The 14284-nt window shown below is 35.2% G+C and overlaps 1 non-coding gene across 1 annotated transcript; it reads left to right on the forward strand.

Moving 5' to 3' along the window:
* Window positions 1–1609: 1609 nt before the first annotated feature.
* Window positions 1610–1716, forward strand: LOC112409844 (U6 spliceosomal RNA). The gene has a single exon (XR_003005239.1). It is a non-coding gene; the product is annotated as a U6 spliceosomal RNA (small nuclear RNA).
* Window positions 1717–14284: the final 12568 nt, after the last annotated feature.

Consider the following 14284-nt stretch of genomic DNA (forward strand, 5'->3'; position numbering starts at 1 on the left):
ATATAAAAGTAAAGTTAAGTGATATGGAGGACAGATGTAGAAATACTAATATAGGGATAATTTGGCCCCCTAAAGAAAAATAATGAAAGATAGGAATTTGGGGGGGGGGTAAAATAAAGTTCCTCAATTAAAAAGACTGTAAAACAAATTAAAACACAATAAAAGCAAACTCAGAGATGGTCCAAGATGCTGGAATTATCAAACAAGAAATTAAATTATGTTAAAATTGCCAAAATACCTAGCAAAAAAGATGAACAACATCTGAATAGAAGACAAATATAAATACAGAAAATTAAACTATAAAAGAGAACCAACTAGAAATTTTAGAAATTAAAAAAAAATCAGAAATGAGAAATTCATTAAATTTGGATTAATGGCAGATTGGCCATAGCAGGTGAAAAGATCAGCGAATCAGACGACAGGTGAACAGAAATTATCCAAATTTAAACACAAATAAAAATAGAGTAAAAAAATTTTTTAAGAATTACCAAAACCTGTGAGGCAATATCAAAAGCTGAAATCTACACATAATTATATTTTCAGAAGAGGAGAGAGAAAATGGGCAAAAGAAACATTTAAAGAAAAGATGACCAAGAATTTTTCAAAACTGATGAAAACTATCAACCCACAGATCCACGAATCTCAGTGAACCCCAGACAGGTTAAAAATAGAGAGAAAACCACACCTAAGCCTATTAGCAGTCAAAATGCTAGAAAAACAAACATATGAAAAAAATTTTAAAAGAAGCCAAAGAAAAGAGACACATTTGGGAGCACTATACTAAAAGAAAAACAAGAAGACATAAACAGTATCTGTAAGTAAAATGCTGAGAGTGGGGGAAAAAAGTGGGATTGTCAACCTACAACTCCATATACTATAAAAATTAACTTTAAACAACAAAGAAAAATAAAGACATGCTCAGACAAAAGGTGAAAAACGATCTTCAGCACTCTCACTACAAAAAAGGCAGAAAGACATTTTTCAGGTTGAAAATAATTAATACCAGAAGAGACCTCTGGAAAGAAATGAAGAGTAACAGAAAATATGAATACCTAGGTTAAATGTAAAATGAGTAATTCTTATTTATGTTTGCATATTTATATATTTTATTGAATTTGTTTAAAATGCTATTGATTGTTTAGTTTTTCAGGTTGAAAATAATTAATACCAGAAGGAACCTCAGACCTCTGGAAAGAAATGAAGAGTAACAGAAAATATGAATACCTAGGTTAAATGTAAAATGAGTAATTCTTATTTATGTTTGCATATTTATATATTTTATTGAATTTGTTTAAAATGCTATTGATTGTTTAAAGCAAAACTATTGGGTTAGCCAAAAAGTTTATTCAGGTTTTTCAAAACATCTTACGGAAAAACCCAAATGAATTTTTTGGCCAACTTAATAGCATTTATTTATTGGCATATGTACTGATAAAACAGAAGATAATAAGAGCACAAAAGGCAAGAGGAAACAAATGGATTTATGCTATGTTATAAAATTTTAACACTGGTTTTGAAGTCACACACTTACGAGCTGACTGTGATAACTTAAAGATGAATATTATAAGCTCTAGAGAAACTACTAAAACAAATATTAAAAATCAATACAGTGCTTGCTTCAGCGGCACATATACTAAAATTGGAATGATACAGAGAAGATCAGCATGGCCCCTGTGCAAGGATGACATGCAAATTTGTGAAGTGCTCCATATTTTTACTATTTACAATACTACTTTTACTATTTATGATAGCCAAGACATGGAAACAACCTAAAACAGAGGAATGGATAAAGAAGATGTGGTACATATATACAGTGGACTATTACTCAGCCATTAAACGGAACGAAATTGGGTCATTTGCAGAGATGTGGATGGACCTAGAGACTGTCATACAGAGTGAAGTAAGCCAGAAATAGAAAAACAAATATCGTATATTAATGCATATATGTGGAATCTAGGAAAATGGTATAGATGATCTTATTTGCAAAGTAGAAACAGACGTAGAGAACAAACATATGGATACCAAGGGGTAAAGTGGGGGAGTGGGATGAATTGGGAGATTGGGATTGACATATATACACTATCGATACAATGTATAAAATAGATAACTACTGAGAACCTCTTGTATAGCAGAGGGATCTCTTCTCAGTACTCTGTGGTGACCTAAATGGGAAGGAAATCCAAAAAAGGGGGATATATGTATATGTATAGCTGATTCACTTCATTGTATAGCAGAAACTAACAACATTGCAAAGCAAGTATACTCCAATAAAAATTAATTAAAAAAAATAAATACAGAAGAAAAAATAAAATACTATATATATCACTAAAAAAAGTCATAAAAAACAATGGAAAGATAAAAACAAGAAAGAAAAAATTAAAGGAATAATATTAAAAGATATAATGTTTAAATCCAACTTATCAATGATTAGATTAAATGAAAATAATTAAAACACTCCATGGCCATATCATCAAAAAGTCTACAAACAATTAATGCTGGCGAGGGTGTGGAGAAAAGGGAACCCTCCTACATTGCTGGTGGGATCAATTTGCAGCAATGTGGATGGACCTGGAGATTATCATAGTAAGTGAAGTAAGTCAGACGGAGACAAATATCATATGATATCACTCATATGTGGAATCTAATTTTAAAAATGATACAAATGAACTTATTTACACAACAGAAACAGACTTACAAATATTGAAAACAAACTTATGGTTACCAAAGGGGAAACTTGGGGGGGAGGGATAAATCATGAGGCTGGGATTAACATACACACACTACTACACATAAGATAGATAACCAACAAGGATGTACTGTATAGCACAGGGAACTCTACTAAATATTCTGTGATACCCTTTATGAGAAGAGAATCTGAAAAAGAATGAATATATGTATATGTATAACTGAATCACTTTGCTGTACACCTGAAACTAACACAACATTGTAATTCAACTATACTCCAATAAAATTAAAAAAAAAACACTCATGTAAAAGGCATAGATTGCTACACTGGATAAAAATGTAAAATCCAAATATTAGATCTTTATAGGAAGCACACTTTTATTATGAGGACACAGATAGATTCAAATTTTCAGATGAAATGAAAAAATATATACCACGCAAACACTAAGCAAAAGAAAACTGGTGTTTTTATATTACTTCCAGACACAGTAGATTGAAAACAGAGTATTAATAGAAATAATGATAGAAGAATCAATTTACCAAAGAAACATAATAATGTGTATGTATCTAAAAACAGAGGTCCCAAACTCATAAATCAAAATACTTTTAGAGTTAAGAGAAGAAGAAGAAACAGTCAAATCCATAACACTAATACTACAGAAACTCAGAAAATAAAGGAAGAAAAGTTCCTGTTCATTTTATGAGGTCAATATAGCCTTGTTCATAAAACAAACCAATAAAAATCTTATAAGAAATGAAAACATCCCTCATGACTATAGACACAAAATCCTCACAAAATATTTGCAAATATAATCCAATAACTTGATGAGCTAAATAAGACTTTGAAAATTAATTTGGAAATGCAAAGAATACTGAATAACCAAACAGTCTTTTAAAAAGGAACATATTTAAAGGACTTAGGCTATCTGATTTCAAGACTTGCTATAAGGCTACAGTAATCAAGACCATGTGGCATTCATATAAAGTAGATGCATATAAAAGTAAAGAATGGGGTAGTCAATAGAAATTGCCATCCATTCAGTGAGAAAAGATTTCTTTTTAATCTATTGTTAGAATGATTGGATAGCTTTAAGAAAAAAATAACTCGATCTCTTACTCCATACACCAAAATTAACTTGATATGGATCACAAATCTAAAGATAAAACCCAGAACAATAAAGCTTTTAGAAAAAATAAAGGAGAATACATTTGCAAATTCTGAGTAGACACACAGAAGCCATTAAAAAATACATATATATATATAAATTAGACTTAATCAAATTTAAAATTTTTGCTCATCAAAAGATACCACTAAGGAAATGAGTAGATGAGTTACAGGGTAGGAAAAAGACATTTATAGGATATATCTAATGGAAAAAATGTATTCAAAATAGACAAAAGCTCTACTAAACAATAATATGATGAATAATCCAATAAAACAACAGGCCAAAACTCAAGCATACAAATCACAAAAGATACAGAAATGGCCACTAGGTATTAAAAGATGCTACAGAGAAAAGCAAACTGAAACTACAATAAGATATGACTTCACACCAATAGAATGGTTAATTTTTTTTAATTAAAAAGAGCAAATGTTGGAGAAGGTGAAATGCTTATACAATGCTGGTAAGAATATAAAATGATACAATCACATTGAAGACTCATTTGGTAGTTTTTTATAAAACAGTGGTTCTCAAACTTTTTAGTCAGGACCCCTTTACTCTCTTAATTCTTAAGAAGCCCAAGGAGATTTTGTTTATATGGTATTATCTATCAATATCTACCATGCTAGAAATTAAAACTGAGAAAAATTTAAAATATTTCCTTATTAATTCATTTAAAATATCATATTTTAATGAGAAATGACATTTGTCAAAACAAAAAGAATTAGCAAGACTGGCATTGTTTCACATTATTGTAAATCTCTAAAATCTGGCTTAATAGAAGATAGCTGGATTTGTATCTCCTTCTCTGCATTTGCTCTCTTAATACAGTTTAGGATGAAGTATATGAAGAAAATCTTGTCTTACAGAGAAAGACATTGGGAAGGAAAGGACTATTTTAATAGCCTTTTTCAGATTATTATGGATATTTTTGTAGATACTAAATGAACACTTAGTGGTAGTAGTATTCCTGAAAGTGAGTTGCAGTGTGGAATCAAACAATATCAATTAAATTTTGTGTACTCAATTACATTAAAATCTATTGGTCCATCTTATATTATTAATTGAATTTCCCTCATGCATGATTTTTTTTTTTTTTTTTTTTTTTTTTTTTTTTGCGGTACGTGGGCCTCTCACTGTTGTGGCCTCTCCCGTTGCGGAGCACAGGCTCCAGACACGCAGGCTCAGTGGCCATGGCTCACAGGCGCAGCCACTCCGCGGCATGTGGGATCTTCCCGGAACAGGGCACGAACCCGCGTCCCCGGCATTGGCAGGCGGACTCTCAACCACTGCACTGCCAGGGAAGCCCCTCATGCATGATTTTTAACACCAGGCAATGAATGACCATTTGGAAAACACTGGTTCTCTGAGTTATGTGGATCTTCCAAATGATGACTAATTTTATTATACAGTCTTTTGATATCACATTTGGTAATATCACCACCAAACTCATCAGAAATACTGAAAAGCTGTTAGGCTCATGGTAGCTAATACATGTTTTCTGAAATTCTAATTTTTGCTTCAAAGTTAAAATTTTATCATTAACAACAAATAGAGTCAGTTATTGTCCTTGAAATGACAGGTTTATCTTGTTCATTTACAGGAAAGTATCTGCCAAATATACAAGCCTGAATAATCAGTTTGTCAATAAAAAAATCGGTGCTCCATGAAGAAAAGCAGCTAGTTCACCTTGTAACTCAAAACAATTGCACAAATGCATATCCTTGAGACAACTATCATACTTCAGTATGTAGCAGAAGAGCTTTCTGCAGCCTATTGAAAAGATGAGTACTCAAGCGTCAATTTTAATAAAATTAATAATTTTTACTGATTCATCAAGGACATTCTTAATTAAAACTGGTGTACTGAAGGTGTGTGGTGGAGAGTAATACAGTCATACCACAACTGCTTGTAATACCCAACATTACTTTTGCATCGTTACTGTAAACGTCAACACAGTGAAAAAGGTAAATGTCTGGTTAGTACTATCACAAAAATGGTTTTGACCTTTGGAACCCCCCTACGCCTGGTCTTAAGGTTCCCAGAGATCCATAGACCATATTCTGAGAATCATTGTTAAAAATTGAAACATATATCTACCCTACAACCCAGAAATTATATTCCTAAATATTTATGCCAAAGAAATGAAACAGTATGTTGACCAAAATATTGTAAAGTAAGTTTATACCAACCTCATTAAAAATCACTTAGAACTGGGGGAATAAAACAAGTATCCATCAGCAGGAAAGAGGATTAACAAATTGTCATGCATCTATGGAATGGAATGATACTAGAAGATAAAGAAAAATAAACACATGATAGATGCAACAGCTGGATATTTTTGTCCAAAACACTATGTTAAGTTAGAGAAGCAATACATACTTGAGTATATACTGTGTGGTTCCATTTATATGAAATTTAAATATAGGCCAGATTGATCTATGATGATAGAAACCATAGTTCCCAAGGAGGTGGACTGGAAAGGGGCTGAAGGGAAATTTCTGGGGGGAGGGGGGGGAATGAATGTTTTACATCTTGTTTGGAGCATATATAATTTTTAAAATAATGACATAAATGCTTCACATTTGCACATTTTATTGTATAATGATTATATCTCAATGAAACAAAATAACAGTTTCTATCTTTAAATGAAAAAGACTGTAACTCCTTGAGATTTTTAGGTTATGCCTTGTTCAACTGCAAAACAGAGAAGTGACAAACAATGGGCACTCTATAAATGCCTCATGAATGAATAGATGCGTGCAAAACCCAAAAGCATATTTACATATCATGGGAGTAAAACCAGCATTTCCTTTGTATTGGAGGTATTTTCATTACCTCATGAATTTATGTTTCTGCAAAAAAAAAAAAAATACTAGAAAACAAATCTCAATTACTGATCTAAGTATTCAACTTATAAATTTACAAAAAATAATAATATAGAACAAGTAGGAAGAGGTAATAAATATTCAATGTTAATAAAATGGAATGCAATACAGATCGATAAAGCCAAAAGTTGATTCTTTGAAAAAACAAAATAAACAAATGTCTGTTAAGATTGATCAAGAAAAGAGAGAAAATATAAATAAAAACTATTATGAGCGAAGACAGTACATGACAGAAAAAGTAAAGCTGTGAAAGCAGCAAAAAGCATACTATCAATGACAATATGCCAACAATTTTGAAAACGTAAATGAAATACCTAGAAAAATAAGTTACCAAAACTGACCTAAGAATTCATCCCTCCAGTGGAAACCAGAGAGTGATTTCACAGATGAGTGCTACCAAAATTTCAAGTAACAGATCCAAATTTCACACATCTTCCATTTAACAGAAAAGGAGATACAGGTCAGTGTTAGCCTGACATCAAATTAGTTTTATCCTGACACCAAAACATCATGTGAAAGAACAATTAGAGGTCCATTACACTAATTAATATACAAATTAAAATTGCTTTAGGGCTTCCCTGGTGGCGCAGCGGTTGAGAGTCCACCTGCCGATGCAGGGGACACGGGTTCGTGCCCCAGTCCGGGAGGATCCCACATGCCGCAGAGCGGCTGGGACCGTGAGCCATGGCCGCTGAGCCTGCGCGTCCGGAGCCTGTGCTCCGCAACGGGAGAGGCCACAACAGTGAGAGGCCCGTGTACCGTTAAAAAAAAAAAAATTGCTTTAAAAAACTTACCAAAGCAAACCCAACAATATTATTAATATTATAATAACCATGATAAAACTGGGTTTATCTCAATTATGAGAATGGTTTATTATTTAAAAATTCATAACTACTTTTCACAATAATATCAGATTTAAAGAGAGAAAAATTAATATGATTATCCCAGTTGATACCAAAAAAGTGATAGAATTTAGCGCCTATTTAGAAAAAAACCCATACAATTTCTTAATTCATTAGGAACAGAAGGTTGCTTAACCTGATAAACAGTACCTTTTTCTTTCAACATCTTTATTGGAGTCCAATTGCATTACAATGGTGTGTTAGCCTCTGCTTTATAACAAAGTGAATCAGTTACACAAACAGTGTCGTAAATGGTTAAATCTTTGAAGCACTCTGTTTTTTTTTTTGTTTTGTTTTTTGTTTTTTTTGCGGTACGCGGGCCTCTCACTGCTGCGGCCTCTCCCGTTGCGGAGCACAGGCTCCGGACGCGCAGGCTCAGCAGCCATGGCTCACGGGCCCAGCCGCTCCGCGGCATGTGGGATCCTCCCGGACCGGGGCACGAACCCGCGTCCCCTGCATCAGCAGGCAGACTCTCAACCACTGCGCCACCAGGGAAGCCCGAAGAACTCTCTTTAAAATCGGGGATGAGCCATGCATGTCAAACATTACTGTTTTATTTAACAATTATAAAGACTCTTAGCCATTACAATAGAACTAGAGATGAAAGAAATGAAAAGAAGGAAATAAAACTGACTTTATTTGCAGATTATGTAATAGTTTACATAGACTTCTCCTTCCTCAAATATAAAGACAATTCATTAAAAATTATAGAAGAGAAGGTGGCTTTTATTATTCACTCACTAACTGTGACTTCATCGATCTTGCTATATTCAGCTTAACCATTAAAAGTTTAGATTCTCTTGGAATTAGGGACAACATTGCTTTTGCCCTTGAATAAATGTCCAAGTACAAGTGATAATTATTTGCAGAGCTGTATTCAGAACACCAAACTGAATCTGACTTTCAGGTGGAGGGCAGTTAAATTACAACATTTTCCCTTGTTTAACTGAGGTTAACTGACTTTAACTGAGGGACCTGATCATGGGCCAGACATGCTTCTGATGAATTAATTTACTAGATGTTATACATCACAGGTGCTCAGAATAAGTATTTCAGATGACAGAAAGTTATACAGCAATGGGAAGGCCCCTCTGGAAAGCTAAAAGGCAATGAGGCCAATTACAAGAGAACGGACATTTGTTCATAATACATTTCTAATCTCTGAATATTTTTCTTAGTCTTGAATTCTCATCCCAGCACAAGGATACCCATGTTTGGGGACTGATTTTGGCACAGTCTCTTTCTCGAGAATATAAAACTGGAATCAAAAACTAGTTCATTTCTTCTGTCATTGGAATAGATGACCCAGGGCCATGGTCTGCAAAGAGATAGAGAAGCACTCAGAGGAAAGTCAAGAGAAGAAAGGAGTCAGCTAGGAGAGACGCAGAACCCAAGTCACCTGCAGACCTCTGTCTCCTTTCCTGATCCCAACTTCAGCACAACTCTACTTTCTGACAACAGTTCTGTGAGACACCATTGTCTCTATTTAATCACCACTCCCACTCCAACACACACACTGTTAACAATTAAAGTTAGTCCTGTTGCATATGATAACCGCTTATACGTAGAACTTAAAAAATGGTACAAATGAACCTATTACATTTACAAAACAGAAATAGAGTCACAGATGTAGAGAACAAACTTATGGCTACCAAGGGGGAAAAGGCAGGTAGGGATATACTGGGAGATTGGAATTGACATATACACACTTCTATACATATAATAGATAACTAATAAGAACCTACTGTATAGCACAGAGAACTCTACTCAATACTCTGTAATGACCTGTATGGGAAAAGAATCTAAAAAAGAGTGGATATATGTATATGTATAACTGATTCACTTTGCTGTACAGCAGAAACTAACACAACATTATAAACTAACTATAGTCCAATAAAAATTAACTTAAAAAAAATAAAGTTAGTCCTGTGAGTTTCTGCTACTTTTAAGCACAGAGCCTTGATAAAGACATATGTGGAAAAATGAGGTCCTATTGCATTACAAGGATAATCTATTTTAACAGAGCAGATGTTAGTTATTTTGCCAGATACTTCTAAATACGAGCACCTTATGAAACAGCATTTTGTGTCTTTTCCTAACTAGGGCCCGCGGACTCCAGGGGTATCCAGCAGTGCACTAGCAGGCATTCAAAGCCACAGGACAAACATGCTGCATCTCCATGTAGTGTCAAATTTACTAGATATTAGGTAACATAAAATACCTTTTTAAAAAAATTACACTAAGACTTTGTATGAATATTTAAGATAAAATACCAGACTTCAAGGCAATTTTCTGCTTGTTGGCAGACGGCTTGAGGCTAAGTGTGAGCCTTATGGAGTCCCCACTGCTTTCCTCTGCCATTAGGGGGCCCTTCAGAAGAACAGTTTGAACAACACTCATGCATTATACCAATAATCAGAACAGTCCAAAAAGTAATTCCATTTGTCAGAGTGTATAGTCTCGAATGCTGTTCACAATGAAATTTCTCATTTACTCATCATCATTATTATTATTTTTTAAAGGACAGATTATGTGGAGGTCCACAACAGCTTCTGCAACGTTCTGCATTATCTAGTTACTTTCATTCTATGTATTTACATGACTGGATCCAAATACCAATATAAAAAAATGAATTAATATTAATGGATGTAAACGTATTCAAACTAGAATTACGGGTTAAAACAACATCACTAACATTACATCTAAACTGAAGGGCATTTTCAAATGAAGATTTTGCTTAGAGGAGAAATTAGATAAACTATGGTTTCAGGGTAATGGGGAGTAAATACAGAGTAAATAGAATAAGGTAAATCTTAGTGGTATATGTCCAATACATAGCACTGAGTTTAAAAAATGAGAAAGAAAAGTTACAGTATGAGTCATGTAAAATCAATTTTAAACAAAAGTATAAGACACTCAATGACTCCTATATTTCCCATGAGTATTTATTTATGAGTGTGAAAACCATAGCGAAAGGGCTGGAAAGATCTACTCCAAAGGACTAACAGTAGTTACCTTTGAGAGAACAGATCTAGGTCTAGAGGAAAGATCAGAGCACCTTTTAACATCTCATTCATATTCCTGTGGGTATAGACATGGTCTTCTCCTCTAAAAGCAATTACTTTGTAACCACAGTGTTTCCAGATCTGTTTTGGGCATTAAGAAATAGAGGGAAAAAATCTGTAATGTTGCCTACAATGCACAAGTGCAAACTATAAAAAGAAAGAAAGAAAGGAAGGAAGGAAGGAAGGGAGGGAGGGAGGGAGGGAGGAAAGAAAGAAAAAGAAAAAAAGAATGTGATATTTGGTTGCTTTTCTAAAACATGAAAAGATCCTTTAATGATCTGCTTTTCTAATTTTTACTAAAAGATTTCTACATTTATTAATGTAAACTGTGTTTATATTTTAATAACGTCTTTACGTAAGTTTCCTAAGATAAGCATAATTTGGCAAACCATAAAATTCAGCTAAATTCAATAAACTAAAGCAAAAGAAATCATTAAACTCTCTCCAGAGCAATGCCTGTTTTCAAGCTCTTGGTTAAGTGTCTATAAAAAGAGCAGCAAGATACTTAGTTGTCCCTTTATTACCACTACTTCCCCACTGACTTACTCAGTAATTTCAGATATGCTTTATTTTCAGTCTAGATTCATTTTCTATTGGCACTGACTCCAAACAAAAGAGTTTTAGTTTTCCCTGATCACTAACTCCCAACTTCCAGTTCTGTGTCAAACAGGTAATAATGTGTAAACAAACACTAAAATACCCTAGCTGAGTCTTCTTTTTTTTTTTTTGCGGTACGCGGGCCTCTCACTGTTGTGGCCTCTCCCGTTGCAGAGCACAGGCTCCGGACGCGCAGGCCCAGCGGCCATGGCTCACGGTCCCAGCCGCTCTGCGGCATGTGGGATCCTCCCGGACCGGGGCACGAACCCGTGTCCCCTGCATCGGCAGGCGGACTCTCAACCACTGTGCCACCAGGGAAGCCCCTGAGTCTTTATTAAAGGTATTTCTGGACTTTGTTACAGAATCCTAGAGTTGGTGTATTTTATAGGCAAAATGTATACTGGTTCAACCTCTTTTCTTCTTTTTTATTTATCTTATTTATCTTTTTATTCTCAGAGCAAATGGGAATGAAGCAGGAGAGCCTTATTCAGGGATTCACAGCTCATTACAGGTAGGGCAGGATCTGAACACGAATTCCCAGCCCAAGATATTCTTTCTATGCTCCCCTGCCTCTGGGTAAAGCAAATTATTTGGAGTTTTATACATTGGATTTTGACATCTTTAAATTGAAGCCTCATTAATTTTCTTAGTGGTCCTTATAGGTTTCACACCTTTTCCAATATAGATCATAAGAAGAATAACTATTCTTCTCCATTGTATAAACATCAGATTTCATTTTAAAAAGGCACCTCACTATCTGGGAAATATCAGTGGTGACAAAGGTAGTCTTCAGTGTTTCTTTATAAATTATGTCTGGCTTCACAATAAATGCCAAAAAAGAGGAAATCATAATTGACACTGCTGGTTTCCATGGGCATAGGAGACTATCCAAGCAGGAGAATGAATCAAAGTTTCAACATTCATTATAGTTATAAAATTCTATGGGAGCCCAGAGACAGTCACATCTTTATCTTATCATTTTTTAATGTGTAAAATCTACGGGCATGGAATTTAAAACCTATCCAAGCACTTGGCCAGGGAATTTTTCTTACCAATTGGACAGCCAGATTCTTTCACAGATGTATTTTGTTATATATCCCCTTCTTAAAAATAAAGTTTATGATTCTGGTTTTCTCTGATTAAAAGAGTAATGACAGCCATTTTAGAGAATTTGGAAAAGTACAGAAAATATACATATCTTCATTTGATTGTGTTCTATGTATGTGCCAGGCACTGAGATAATGTGCGTACTGTATCTATTTTGTCCTATTACAATAAACTTATGGACTAATTTTTATTTTCATTCCAATTCCTGCAGAATTGCATAACTGAGGGAGCAGGAGAGAGAGAGAGAGAGAAAAAAAAAAAATGCTCGTGTAAGGTCAATACAGCTGACAAGCAGAGATACCAGGACTTGAATTAAAGTCTTCTAACATCACGTGCTAAGCTTTTTGCCTTATCTCATCTGTCTGTCTTGTCTCAGACCACAGAGGAAACCAAAGGTTCTAGACATTTGCCCAATACGAACTACAGAAGGAAGACTGTTACTATACTCTAGTCTGGCATCCATTCCCATCAAAACTATGATTTAGTTGTTGCCATTCAACATACTCTCAGTCCTAATCTTACGTGATCTCCTCTCAGTAGTATTTGATGCTGTTACCCGTCTCCCAGTTGAAACACTCTCATCTCCCTATTTCCATGACATCTCATCTGCTGTTCACTTTCTATTCCCCTGCCCATCCATCTTTCTCACCATTACAAGTCTCCCTTCCTCCGTCCGGCCATGAATGGAAATGCTCCTCAAGGCTCAGTCCCACTATCTCCCTCTGTCACCCCATACATTACCATTCATACTCAAAGCTTTGATTTCTACTCATCCACATAAGCCCACCCAGGAGCTCTTATCTGGCCTAGAAACATACATACTCCAAGGCATCCTTAAATCTTCAATCCAGTATCTCAAAGTTATGTCAGAATGCAGTAAGTCTCAAAAAATTGACGTCTCTTTCTCCAAACCCAGTGTCCTTCCAGGGTTAAATAACTTGGTGAGCAGTGTCACTTTATCCCATTCTGTTATACAGGAAGTCTGGAATCACGCTGAACACCAACCCTAATATCCCATCCATACCAAGGCCTGTTACAAGTGTCTTCTTGCCTTCTCGATGACTAACATCCTTGACTAATCCATCTTCATCTCCGGCTCAGAGATTTCCACTGCCTCCTAACTGATCTCCCACAACATCCCAATTCATTTTACACAGTGGCCAGAGCCATATTTTTACACCTCAGGGGCTTTATCTTAGGATAAAGTCCTAAATCTTTGTAACTGTCCTGCAAAGCCCAATAAGAGGTAGCTTCTTCTTGCCTTTTGAGGTTCCTCTTCTAGTTCCCTCCTCTTGCTCTCTGTACTTCATTGAACTTCGTTTTAAAATCTAGAAGCCAGGCTTCCTTTTGGCCAAAGGGCCTTGGCAGATTCCGTTTCCTCTAAGTGGAATTTCCCATTTCTCCCCATCACACTCACTCACATTTTCTCTTTCCTGTGCATCTCACACACAGGTACACCCTTTATTCTATTTCTCTCGTATCCTCTAGAACTAAGCTCAACATGTCTTCTTCAGGGAAGCCTTTTCCAACATTCCCACTTCATCCTGACTCTGTAAGATTCAATAGGTATATGTGTGTGTGTGTGTGTGTGTGTGTGTGTATGTACACATACACACACACACACAGAGCCATGTTCTATTCCTTCAGGAGACTTATTTCAGTTTATAATTACAGTTTCAGTAGTGTGGCTACTTGTATAATGTCCATTGCCTCCATGAAGCTGGAACTGGATCCCCAGGGCCTGCTGAAGCACAATGCATTACAGGTACTCAATAAATGTGAATGAATCAAATTCTGCTTTACCAGAGAACCAGGGATAATAAGTAACACCAAAAATGAAAAGGTTGGGGCTTCCCTGGTGGCGCAGTGGTTGAGAG

This window comes from Neophocaena asiaeorientalis, unplaced genomic scaffold (genome assembly GCF_003031525.2).
Source record: "Neophocaena asiaeorientalis asiaeorientalis breed wild unplaced genomic scaffold, Neophocaena_asiaeorientalis_V1.1 scaffold336, whole genome shotgun sequence".
NCBI lineage: Eukaryota > Metazoa > Chordata > Mammalia > Artiodactyla > Phocoenidae > Neophocaena > Neophocaena asiaeorientalis.